At 42.9% G+C, this 13,507-nt stretch overlaps 1 protein-coding gene across 10 annotated transcripts in view; it reads right to left on the minus strand.

The window, feature by feature from the left end:
• The window catches only part of DLGAP1 (DLG associated protein 1), a 338,129-nt gene that overhangs the window by 175,458 nt on the left and 149,164 nt on the right, over positions 1-13,507 (minus strand). For all 10 annotated transcript variants that reach the window (XM_077352686.1, XM_077352684.1, XM_077352681.1 and 7 more), the window contains one exon: positions 2,531-2,635. The gene's annotated coding sequence lies outside the window, so the exon portion shown is untranslated. The remainder of the gene's footprint in view (positions 1-2,530; positions 2,636-13,507) is intronic.

Here is a 13,507-nt window from a genome sequence, read left to right on the forward strand (position 1 = left end):
TGATCTCAAAGATTGTTCTAAGGCAGAACCACTGAGAAACAAAACTAGAGACTTTAGTATATCTGAAATTATATTATTATAATATGTGCACAAAATATTTTTAATAGTTCTTTTTATATTTATTCATTTTATATTTATTTATGTCATTACACAACCATCTTCCCACTCTTTCCTAATCCTGATATTTCATACAACATTATTTAGGTTTTGCTGCAATTCATAATGAATATGGCAAAATACAGTAATCATATTGTCTGTGTCTGTGAAATCAGGATCAATAGCAGTTCCCTTCTTTCAACCATTTCCTTTTTAAGCCTGCAGGAATGCTTATCTCCTTCCTCTCCTGCTTTTGCTGGGCCAAGCATGGATTCTGTTTCCAACAGAAATAGCAGCACTAACGTCAATTGCATACTTGAACAGTGATCATCAAACCTCCCACAGAAGACCGTAGAGAATGAATCAGAAGATTTCTCCCCTCTTTAAACCAACTCTTACATAATAACTAAACACATTTTTAGGCTCTTACTTGAGGTGCCACAGTTCAAAGTCCTATCTATTTTCATTAATAATTTAGAGTGATCTGAGATCTTTGCCACAAAGCGCTCTCCATTTTGCTCACTCAGTGAAAAATGCTTTTATGCTCCAGTACAACATAAGATAGTCAGTTGAAAATGATTAGACAAGACTGTATACTTCTTTTGACCTCTAAGTGTCTAAATAAAACTGTAGCCAGAAAAGGGTGGCCTTCTTTCCTCATCGCTGGAGCCTTTCCTTTGAGCTCACCAGTACTTGCAACAAAAAGCATCACCCCAAGGCAAATATGGGCTGGAAAGAAAAATGCCAGGTTCAAAAACATGCTCTTTCCCTAAATAAGCTATTTCTCTTTCCTTCAAGCCATGCTTCATAACATACAACAGACTGAATCAATTTATTTAAATCTGCAATAATTTTGAATTCACAGTGAGGTGTTTATATTTTACAAGTGTTAATTATGCAGTCTGAGAAAGGATAGAGGGTAGAAACTAGGCATAGAAGCCAGGACAGCAAACTTAATGAACCATCTTTGTAGAAAATTAAGCCACATCAAGTCAGCTAAAATATTCAGTTTGCACAAAGTGGGACATCTGTTATCACCTTATTCAAGTTATTCTGTTTTGAAATAAAGTTATCTAGATAGCTCTACTCCATATTTACCCTACCTCCAGACCTCCCATACTGTACTTATCCATCCCCAACACCATCTCTTCTTTCATCCTATCATCATATTTTGAACCCTTTGTGTTCATGTTGGGATATAAGTATATGAAGGTGTGGACTTCCTTAGGGGAAAACTTATTACCTCCATTCCCATCCTATGTCAATACATAAACACACATACAATGACTTTGCTCGGATCTTGTATTAATAAATATCTTCTGTTATCAAGTTGGGAGAAATAATACTGATAATCAGGTAGTCCTCCTAAACAATTTTTTCAGCCTCACTCAAAGTAGACATAGGGATTCACCTCACTTTAACTCCTCCCAAAAGAAATCATCACTGTCAGGGATAACAATATTATCCTTCTCAATCAAGAATGTACTTTCATTTCCCAGACAAATGGAAAGACAAATTCAAACCAGTAACCCCATACATAGCAACACCTTTTGCCCTTGAGATTGTCCGTCTAAAAAGTAATAGCCAGGCTGGATCACAAACCTTAACAAATTTTATTTCATCTATCCATCCATCATTTTATTTCTTTTTTATATTTTTTAAAAAATCTTTCTCCCAAAACATGTAGCACAATACGAATTAATTTAATAAAACAAATAATTTAAAACAGCACTTTAAAACATTATATATTCTAATAATGCCTGCCCAGACTAGCAGGGTGTTTTTTCTTTGTTCAGGCTTAGGCTGCCACCCTGACCTTTCTGGAACAGCTCTCTTTTAGACTTTTTACAACTTGCCGGAAGGGAAGGGAAGCAGGAGCCCTCCTGATATCTGGGAGACGGTTCCAGGGTCATGGGGCAGCTTCAAAAGGATGAAATAGAATAATTGAAAATAGCTGTGAATCAGAAATGTAATTCTCTGCTGAGTGAGGAAAATCATTATGTTTCTTAAACACTGACAATATGGCCGGCAATAAATTTTTCATTATACAAAATTATGAGATGATGAGTATATAAAATACATAGTTATGAAGGGATGACATATAGGAAAAGAATGCCTTTTTAATGACAGCCTGATTTTTATCATATTTGGAAAGAAAAGTAAGTAGGACTCAGCATTTACTATTTGGGAACATATTTCTGGATACTATAGCAAAACATCTGCTCCCCTTTTCATTTTTCTTTAAAAGTTTCTATAGGCTGGAAAAATAGTTATGTGCCATAAATATCCATCTATGAGTCATTTACTTAAGTGAACAGCTGCCTCCTAATTAGCCAAATGTTCTTCATTTTAAATCATACGGCTAAATGAACAACTTGCAACAGGCCAGAATGAAGGGAAAAAACCAACCCTACAACCCTGAAAGGGTACAAACCTGCCATTTGTAGCAGTCTACGGAGGTCAGTACTTCTGATCTGGTGAGTTTAGATAATCTTGCTTGTTGTCTGAGCTGAAGAATGGCCTGTAGCAGAGCATGAATCTGGGATAAAAGAACAAAGACATTAGAAGGTGTCCATACTTGGTTAAATACTCAAGTGTGACCTCGTGTTTAGAAGGTCAGACTAGGATTAGGGAGACCAAGACTATTTCCATGCTGGAGACTTTGCATCAGGCTGCAGGCTGGAGTTTGAGTCAGGGCAGGATGCTCAACCTATTCCTTGTCCGCTCCAGATTTGTGCACCTTGTCCGTCCTGGATTTGTGCTCGTGCACAGGAGCCAGGGTATTGAAGTTCACAGTGCGGAAATGGTCCCAGTTTTGATCCCCCACTATGGCATAGAAGCTCACTGGGTGACGTCTGGCCAATCATACTACTCCATCTCACATAAGACAAAATTGAGGAGGGGAGAAATTCTAAATTCTGTTACATCGTTAAAGTAATAAATAAAAAAACATTATCAGGAGTTTTATACATTAACCTATGATAATGGGATCATGAATGAAAATAATGGACATCCATCAATACCACTGATTTAAACTGAAGACGTGAGTGTATCTTTAACTCTCAAGTATTTCTACCAGATTTCTGTACCATATAAAATATGCGAATCACAAATATGGCCAAACTAAATTAAGGCATGATCCAAGTGTGTGATCCAAGTGTATGTATGTATAAAGCACAAAGGAGTGCTTTATTCATATTATTCAATTTATATGTCAGAGTTTGCTAACTTCTTATCAACACTAACCTGAAAATACACGTTTAGTGTATTTTAAAGCAATCAGCATTTCAAGATTAGGTTAACAACCCTTCACAAAACTCGAGTTTGGGAATAAAATAATCTTCAAGGCAGCAAAATATAAGAAAAACACTTTATATTTCAAACAAAATGAAACAGTTATGAATTTGATTAAATTTGGCTACTGCAATAATCTTCATCAGACATATTTAATCAATAAATCCTCTTAAGTATCACTACATGCTTGTATCAAAGGACATCTCATATCAAATAAAAAACTGTACATCTCTAAACAGACATCATAATTGTTTGACCACTTCTAAGGGTTATTAGGTGATCAGATTGTCCCAGTTTTGCAGGGTTATCTGGGAGCACCTGGCAAATTGTACTTATGTTGAAATTTAAAATCTATATCTATATCTCTACCTACCTACCTACCTACCTACCTACCTATCTATCTATCTAAAGGTATTCCCTGTGCAAGCACCGGGTCATGTCTGACCCTTAGGGTGACACCCTCTAGCGTTTTCATGGCAGACTCAATACGGGGTGGTTTGCCAGTGCCTTTCATTTTTTAGCTTCATGTAACTGAATGACTGTTCAACTAAATATGGTGATTACAGTCTGGAAGTTTAAAATTCTATTTGTCACACAGGCTGATTTTCTACCTTTTTACCAACAAAATAAGAGGTTGCTGTACTTGCTTCAATGTATGAGGATAAAATACACCCACAGGCACATGAAATCCTAACACTGAAAGGAAAGTGGAGTCTCAGTAGAGTGCTTTAAAGTGCTTAATAGGACACTAGAATGACTGGACTGGGTCTAATTTTTGAAAATATCGGAATGGGTAATTCTGAATACCTACAAACAAGAAGGCCAATAAAAATAACTTTGAATTGCTCGTATTTTCTTATGGCTTTCCTGTAATGTTTCTGAAGGACAAATGTACATTTTCACAATTGAGGATAACAGTATACTATTTAATGAAAATTCCATCTGCTGTCATGGAAAGCCTTAGCAGCACAAATGTGAACAAAATGCTCAGTGTTTCAGGAAAGTGAAAAACAAACTGTGCTGGAGAAATAAATCTCACAGAAGGTCAGCAAAGATGTTTGGTGGAGGAGGGTGATGTGTGGGTAGGAGCACAGTAATAGTAGTGGTAGTGGTAGTGGTAGTGGTAGTAGTAGTAGCAGCAACTGCTCTTAACCACTATACCATGTTGGCTGTGTACTCCTAGAATGGTAAATTAAGCACATATGGAAGTGAGAAAACAAATGGTCAAATATAATGGAAATTAGACTGTGACCAGTATTTTAAGGAAAATTGCAGTCATGTGGACAACTAAGTCTGATCTGGGCTAGAAGGTCTTCCAGTCCCATGTGGTTCCAGTCCCATGTGGTTTCACTAATTTTCCTCCCCCTAACATTTACTAGCCATTTACTAAAATGGTGTTCAGAAAAAGACTTAGGAGTTAACATCTCTTGGTACTCAGACTGGCCATAGTTAGAATACATAGTCATTGGTGATGAGAACTTTAGAAAAAGGGCACTTAGCTCAAGCAGCCCCAAAGGATAATAAACACGGGTACAGCATATTGCAAACACTGTCAGCATTGTAGAAAGCATATTGAGGCTTACAATTGCAAGAAAGTTTAGATTGTACCCCACCATGCACACCTAAGCATAGCAGTCCCAAGCCCAGGTAAATGAGGAGGGTTAAGGAAAGACCTGGCAGCCTACCTAGTAAAAAAAGTTTGCCCAGAAAATCTTATGGTGCAGTTCTCAGATGGTTTCAATATGGTGTCTAATGGTGATCCCCTAAGGCCATAAGGTACCCAACAGGTGATTGAGGAGAGACAAGGACCTGCAGCAAGTAGCCCTGGATTTCATGAAGTGCCTGGGAAAAATCCAGCAGGAACCCCAGGTGCTGAGTTGCCAATGGTGAAAAAAGGATCTGCGCTTTATAGCGACTTGCAGTTTTAGAGGAATGACTCAAGGAAACTTGGAAATTGTCAAAAGAGAAATGGTTAGGTTGAACATTGACTTCCTTGGCATTAGTGAATTACATTGGATAGATGACAGTTTCTTTCAATCGGAGGATTTTACCATCTACTATTCAGGACACAACTCTATAAGAAGGAACAACATGGCTTTTATTGCAAGCTTAAAATTTTCTTGAGCAGTAGAAAGTTTTTTGATGATCAATGACTGAATCATGACAATTTGAATTTGTGCCAAACCAATAAATATCACATGCTCCGACAACTGATGCAACAGAGGCAGAAACTGAAGACTTCTATACCACCATTCAAGACACTTTAAAACAACTACCCAAGAAGGATGTCAGTGACTTTAATGCAAAAGTTGGCACATAAGCAGAGACAGGCAATATTGGCAACTTTGGACTTGGAGAAAGGAATGATGCAGGTGATCATGTGGCACAATTCTGCCATGAAAACTGATTTACCATCATGAAGCAGGGACCTCAGGGGGCTGAGGGGGGGGGAAAGGCTTCCGCACGGCGAAAGGAGCAGGCCACGTTGGAGACGCGCCAGGCCTGCTCCTTTCGCCGCGCCAAAGCCAGTACCTTGGGGGGGGGGAGGAAGGGGGGGAGAGTAGGCTTCGGTGCGGCAGCACCAACAGGAGCCCTGCAAGGCCACCGGCCCACTAGTGCCCAGCCTAGGTAAAACCAGAGGCTTTACCTCTAGTACGAGAATAAACAAACAAGAACTAAGAACCCTTTACTTTATTTATCCTGTAATAATTTTAGTAACATCTATAGTAGCCTTGGGATAGGTTTTTTCTTTCTCTGATTGTATTCACTAGAAACCGTCCCACTTGGCTATATTTGCTAAAACTCCTTGACAGCAAGCTAGGACAATGCAGGTACACATTTATATGGTAGGGAGCCATTTGCAGTAGTCCAGGTTTGAAACAGGGAATCCCTCTCCCTTACCTACCTGTGTGTGATTGGGCGTCAACCCTAGCCTTTTCAAATTATGAGGGCTTTTTGTTATCAATTCTTCATGGCTACTACAGGAAAGAGAGAGAGAGAATCTAATCTTTAAGAAAGATGAGGTCCTACTGTCTTTATTCTGAAGAGCAGATCATAAAATTGAATTTTGGGATCTTCCCTCAGAAACAACTGGATTAAGATCTTCACAATGGATAAAATTTATTTTATGTGAATGATGAGTAAGAAGAGGTCAATAAAAAAATCTCTCAGCTCAGTTTGTCAATTGGAATTCAGATGAAATAATATATAAATTGTCTATTCTCATTTACCACTCCATCATTCACTAAGTACACAAATAGGCTGCTAACAATGAAATGTATTTTATTCCATCTTCACGAACATGCTCTCATAAACTAATATATGATCGTTTGTTCATACAGATTCACAGTACAAAATTTGTTATTAAAACTGCTGCAACCATCTGTTCACTTGGAAAATAAGCTGAATCACAAACCTGTGAGGACTTTGCTATTTGCCAGGATCCATGATTCAACTGTAAGGTTCATGATTTTATGAGGAATATTTTTATACTCATGTATCACAGAAGCTGCCTTGCAAAATACCATTCCTTCCCAGTCAAGCACCTGTACTTTGCCTTCCTATACTAAAAGCTCAGATTCCTTCTCAATTAGGCCCTCTTTGGATGTGAAGTACTTCTCTCATTAGCCCTTCCTTGTGTGCTCTTCCAAAAGTCTAAGCAGAAAGCTAAGTGGGCAGATGTTTCAATTGAGAATCTGGCACAGGAATCAGCAGAGAGAACTCTCTAGGGAAGGATAAGAACAAGCTTAATTTTACTGTGCAGGAGGCAGAAATGGGCCCCTCTAGATTTATGTATGTGAAAACATCAGGAAGGAACGAACTGAGGGGAAAAAAGACTTCCAGGAAAAATTCAACAAAAAATGAAGCAGAGGACAATCTCCTTTGATATATTAGTTGATGATACAGAATGCACAAGTTGATGATACAGAATGCTACATCAAGAGCTCAACCTATATGCAGTCACAAATATCTTCTTCCTTTTTAAAAGAGTAGCAGTAGTACTCCCAGGAGGATGAAATTTTGATTGCACAAATAGTGGGACAGGAGTTGCTCAACCATTTCCTTTTATCCATTTTCTCACTCAAAATAGCTGCCTGCCCACAAGTGTGTGAAGAAAATGTGTTCTAAAACTGCTTTTTCATCCTTGAGGAAATTATAAAAGGGACTTGCATTTATTTGTAAGCTACCTCTTGCTGGACTATGGAGAAGCAGCTTGTCTTTCCTAACGATTAAGTAAATTTCCTCCAACAAGTGAAAAAGACATTTGGGAATGGACAATCAGACAAGTCAGAAAGTTTAAACAATTCTTATTTAGACATATCTTTGCCTTATGAGTCTACTCAAGGGTCCAACTTAGATGGCTTGAGACCTGGCATTTCTGTAAAGAGTAAACAGTCATTCAGACTGAGGCCATGGTATGGTGAGGTACTCTTTCCCCAAATGATTTGTTCCATAGGGGGACAGAAGTATAACAGATGACTCAAGGGATTTTGAACTTTCAGAAATCTTCCTGCAAGTTTCTTTTCGATGGTGAGAATTTTCGTAAGTGCAATGAGGATAGGCGACATTGCTGTCCTTCACACAGTGGGCTGGCCAGAGGAAGAGACCTGATACACAGAATTATTTGAAGTAGCGGGTATGCAGATCATGTGAACCTTTTCTGCTTGAACTGGTGGTATTATCAAGTCAGAACAATGAACATCTTCTGTCAGTGAAAACATAGTGATCTTTTAAAAGATATCAAGATGTGCCTTGCAAATCACCTTCACAGCCTAGGGGTGGGTCCAAAAACCCAATGACAGTATTTTTTGAGATCAAGTATATTAAACCTGAAAAATATTGGCATTTCCCTTTATTCCTGAATCACAATACCAGTATGGTATTTAAATTCAGTAAATATTCAGAAATACCATTTTTTCCAGGTATATTAGAAGAAGAAGAAGAAGAAGAGTTGGTTCTTATATGCCGCTTTTCCCTACCCGAAGGAGGCTCAAAGCAGCTTACAGTCGCCTTCCCATTCCTCTCCCCACAACAAACACCCTGTGAGGTGGGTGAGGCTGAGAGAGCGCTGATATCACTGCCCAGTAAGAACAGTTTTATCAGTGCCGTGGCGAGCCCAAGGTCACCCAGCTGGTTGCATGTGGGGGAGCGCAGAATCGAACCCGGCATGCCAGATTAGAAGTCCGCACTCCTAACCACTACACCAAGCTGGCTCTCTTATACCCTATGGGGACCATTATAAAAACTTTATAAATAATTTTTGATAAATCATACTCAAAGATCCACATAGAGTATAATGGAGAATTGATCTGTAGGTATATGGGACTCGGGGGGGGGGGGCTTTTTTGAGATAGATACACCAAATTTCTCTTCAACCCCCCCCCCCCAAGTTTGAACCAAGGGTCTAATTCTATGGACCTCCAAAGATAGTGCCTCCATCTTCCATTGTTTCCAATGGAAAGAAAAAAGGTGTCAGGAATCAGGCTGATCCCAGCCGATGGAGTCCCAAGTGAAAGCGCATCAAGAATCCAACAGGCAGTTGCAAATTCTAAAGTAGAGCTTTATTAGGTAAATCCACAGTTAGCTGGGCATGCCAAGATCTTCCTAAGCAAAGATCTTGATAATAACAAAGTACAAGCAAAACGGGTGGGGTAGATATAGGGTGCACCAAATAAAGGAGGGGTGCTCAGAGGGTTTGGCGGGAGAGTGAATAAGAACGACAAAAGGGGTCCTGTTCCCAGGCTACCAGATGGCCAGGTGCCTTATCGGGGAGATGGCACATTGTTGAGACTTAGCTGTCTCCGCAAGGACACTTACAGTGAGATTGATACAGTTGTTGGGGCTCCTCTCCCGCTGGGAAAGGAAGGGAGGAAACTTCTCAGAGGACAGGTTTATTGCTTTACGGCCTTGGGCTGCCTCGGCCGGAGGAAGCCTGTGAAAGTGGGAATATGCAGGAATATGCAGGAGCAGTGGGGGAACAGGATGGCATGAACCAGGGGGGTCATGACACTCGCCTCCCCTTAAGGCCCCCCCCCGCTCCCCGCGTTCAGGCCCCCGCGGCCACGGAGGCAGGGCCCGGTTTATCGGGAAAGCGGGAGTGGAATTTGCGGAGGAGAATCGGGGCGGCGACATCCTCCGCGTACACCCACTCATTGTCAGAGTCAGGGAAGCCCTTCCAAGAAACCAGATACTGCAGTTGCTTGCGGAAAAAGCGGGAGTCGACTATGTCGGACAATTCGTAGTGCGTCTCTTCCCCCACCATGACGGGGGGGGGTGGACGGGATTGAGGGTGCCACTTGTCGGGCGGGGGAGCCTTTTTGACCAAGCTGACGTGAAAGACCGGGTGGACCTTACGGTAGTTTTTTGGAAGTTCCACCCGCACGGTGACCTCGTTCAGCACCTGGACTACCTTAAAGGGGCCCACGAATTGGTAACTCAATTTTTTGCACGGCCGTCTATTTTTAAGGTGTTTCGTGGAGATGTACACCTCGTCCCCCACCTCGTACGTGGGGGGGTCTGGCGCTTGCGGTCGGCCCACCGCTTGAAGTCAGCTTTGGCCTTTTTCAGGGACTCCGTTACCTCCCCCCAGGCCTCCCGTACTCGGGCCGCCCATTCGTCCACTCCCGGTGGGGAGGCGACGGGGTCTCCCGGCGGCTTCGCGAGGGTGGGGAAGGGGGGTGAGGCATAGCCATGAACCACCTCGAAGGGCGACTTCCCCGTGCTCGAGTGCGGAGCGTTGTTGTAGGCGTATTCCGCCAGAGGCAAGAGGGAAACCCAATCGTCCTGGTGATAGTTTAGGAAGCAGCGAAGGTACTGTTCTAGTACTTGGTTCACCCTTTCCGTCTGACCGTTTGTGGCTGGGTGATACGCGGAGCTGAGTCCCCTAGACACCCCTGCCAGGTCCATCAGGGCCCCCCAGAACTTGGCAACGAACTGTGCCCCCCGGTCGCTAATTACCTTGCGGGGGAACCCGTGCAGGCGTACCACGTGGGCGATGAATAACTCAGCCAGGCGCTGCGCCGTGGGCAGCCCTGGGCAGGGTACGAAGTGGGCCTGCTTCGAGAACTGGTCCACCACCACCCAAATCACAGTCTTCCCCTGGCTAAGGGGCAAGTCGGTGATAAAGTCCATGGAGATAATCTCCCAGGGGCGGTCAGGGATCTCCAGAGGCTTCAGGAGGCCCTGGGGCTTCCCCACCCCTCGCTTGTGCGCGAGGCACACCGGACAACCCGCAACGTATTTCCCTACGTCGCGGCGGGCCCCCGGCCACCAGAACTGGCGGCGGAGCAGCCCCCACGTCTTCAAAAAGCCAAAGTGCCCCGCAGCCTTGCTGTCATGGCACAATTCCAGGATCATTTTGCGCAGCGAGGTGGGGACGTACAGGCGGTCCCCCTTATACCAGACCCCCTCGTGGGCACGAAGCTGCGAGCGGAGGTTGGCGAGTTGAGGATCCGACCCAAGGGCCGAGTGGAATTCCGACAGGGGTACCGTGGGAGCGGTCCCCGCGGGGTCCGGTGGGGGGCCCTGGGCCGTGCGCCCCGCCTTGGTCTGGCTGCGGGTTTGGGCCAGAAGACCCAATTTCTTGGGGGTGAAGACCGTGTCCACCCGGGAGGGGCGGTGTTCCCCCGGGAACATGCGGGAGAGGGCGTCCGCCATGAAATTCTTGCGTCCCGGAATGTGGACAAGGGTGAAATCAAATCGGGAAAAGAAGTCCGCCCACCGAATTTGCTTCGCGTTGAGCGTGCGCGGTTTTCGTAGGGCCTCGAGGTTTTTGTGGTCTGTCCAAACCTCGAAGGGGATGGGGGAACCCTCCAAGAAGTGGCGCCAAGTGGAGAGGGCGGTTTTGACCGCCGCCGCCTCCTTTTCCCAGATGGGCCAGTTCCGCTCGGTGGGGGAGAACTTGCGGGAGAGGTAGGCGCACGGCCGAAGTCGGCCCCCTTCCCCCCTCTGCAGGAGGACCCCCCCGACAGCCTCGTTGGAGGCGTCGACTTGCACCACGAAGGGTTTGTCGGTTTCGGGGTGGGCCAGGATGGGCTCCGAGGTAAACAGATGTTTGAGGTGCTCGAAAGCTTGCGTGCATTCCTGGGTCCACGGTAGTGGTGCCCCCGGACGGCCGTCCCTGGCACCCTTCCCCTTGGTCTTTAGGAGGTCGGTGCAGTTGCAAATTCTAAAGTAGAATTCTAAAGTGAATAAGAACGACAAAAGGGGTCCTGTTCCCAGGCTACCAGATGGCCAGGTGCCTTATCGGGGAGATGGCACATTGTTGAGACTTAGCTGTCTCCGCAAGGACACTTACAGTGAGATTGATACAGTTGTTGGGGCTCCTCTCCCGCTGGGAAAGGAAGGGAGGAAACTTCTCAGAGGACAGGTTTATTGCTTTACAGCCTTGGGCTGCCTCGGCCGGAGGAAGCCTGTGAAAGTGGGAATATGCCGGAATATGCAGGAGCAGTGGGGGAACAGGATGGCATGAACCAGGGGGGTCATGACAAAAGGCATGAAAACTTTAAAAGGAACACGATTCCTTTAACATTTAAATACCTTTTGTAAGCCTTAAGGCAAGTGAACTCCAAACATGTTTAAAGTTCTATAAAAAATCTTTTCCAAGTCATGAGTTCACCTAGAGAGTGTTTAAAGGGACTACAACCCCTTCAAACACCCTTCAACTTCAACTGTCTGATGGTCCCAACAATCTTTTGAGGTTTGCCAATTTTACATAGCCAAAACATATCAAAATCTATATCCAGCTGAATGAATACCTGAAAAAGACCAATAAGGTATTTTGGGGTATTTTTTTTTCCGGATTAGCCAAATGCATACCCCTATCTCAACCTGGTTAAATTCTAAGAATTCTCACTTTGGATTTGCAGGATTCATGGAAAACAGAGTTCATAAGATGAAAGCTCCATAAAGTATAACCTTGGACCTTCGCTGTCAGAGCTGAATCTGCCTTATTCTCAGAGGAAAACAATGGCAATAAGCTGCTTTTAGTGAGACATGAAAAGGAGACATCTGAGATCTGAAATTGAGTGGCATTTCACTACAGACAGCCACTTTCAATTACGCTTCCAGGCAAACATTGCAGATAAATTTTTTACTTTCCAAATTGACGGCAGTATCTTAAAAAATCTGTATTTAAATAAAATTATTATAAATTATAAATGTTATGAATTAATTGACACAAAATACATTAACTGGTAGAGAGCTAAACTTGTTCCAAAGAATATTTCTGCAACTGTTCTTCCATGAGAAGACAACAGGAAGATGAGCCACTTAAACAGGAGAAGGCACTTCAGGTTGCAGGAAAGCTTCAAACTTTGTTCAGTTCAATAATAGCACAGAGTTAGCATCCACCCCACTATAAATGTTAAAGACTTCTTGTTGGATTTTGTGAGAAGGAACTGAAGACATCCAACCTCAAAAACATGGATAGATTTCCAGGAAAACCATGTTTGTAGAATAGTCTTTGCTTTCCTTGAGCTATTACTGGCTGTGATAACAGGGAACTTATTTCTTTCATTAATATATTTCATCATCATTGAGTGAATTCAGCTACAATATATTACAATTAGGTGCAATGCATTGAATATATCACCTCCCTCAGCATCATACTTCTAAAATCAAAGAAATAAAATTGGATTCCACTCCAAAACAATCATATACTTCCAGGTACTTTGGCACATGCTATTCCCACTTTTCCAGATGTTTTTTTTGACATGTCAAATAGAAGTTGTTATGCAACAGAGGGAATTTATTATTCTAGCCTAGTGCATCATTCGGTGGTGGAAGTGCCATCAAATCGCCCAATTTATGTAGGGTTTTCAAGGGAAAAGAGAAACAGACATATCTACCATTGCCTGCTCTGCATAGCAACCCAGGAATTATTTGGTGGTCTTCCAACCAAGTACTAACCAGTGTTGATTCTGGTTGGCTTCTGAGAACTGGTGAACTCAAGACTATCCAGGTCAGGATGGATCATTACTTACTGAGTCATTACTCTAGCAATGTAGGTAATTTATTCTGCCCCATATATTGTAGGTTTAGCATTAATCTATATTATATATGCTAAAATATTAACATTTATATCCAAAACATAAATTATAGAACAATTACAATATGA

Source organism: Paroedura picta, chromosome 9 (genome assembly GCF_049243985.1).
Source record: "Paroedura picta isolate Pp20150507F chromosome 9, Ppicta_v3.0, whole genome shotgun sequence".
NCBI classification, from domain to species: Eukaryota; Metazoa; Chordata; class Lepidosauria; order Squamata; family Gekkonidae; genus Paroedura; species Paroedura picta.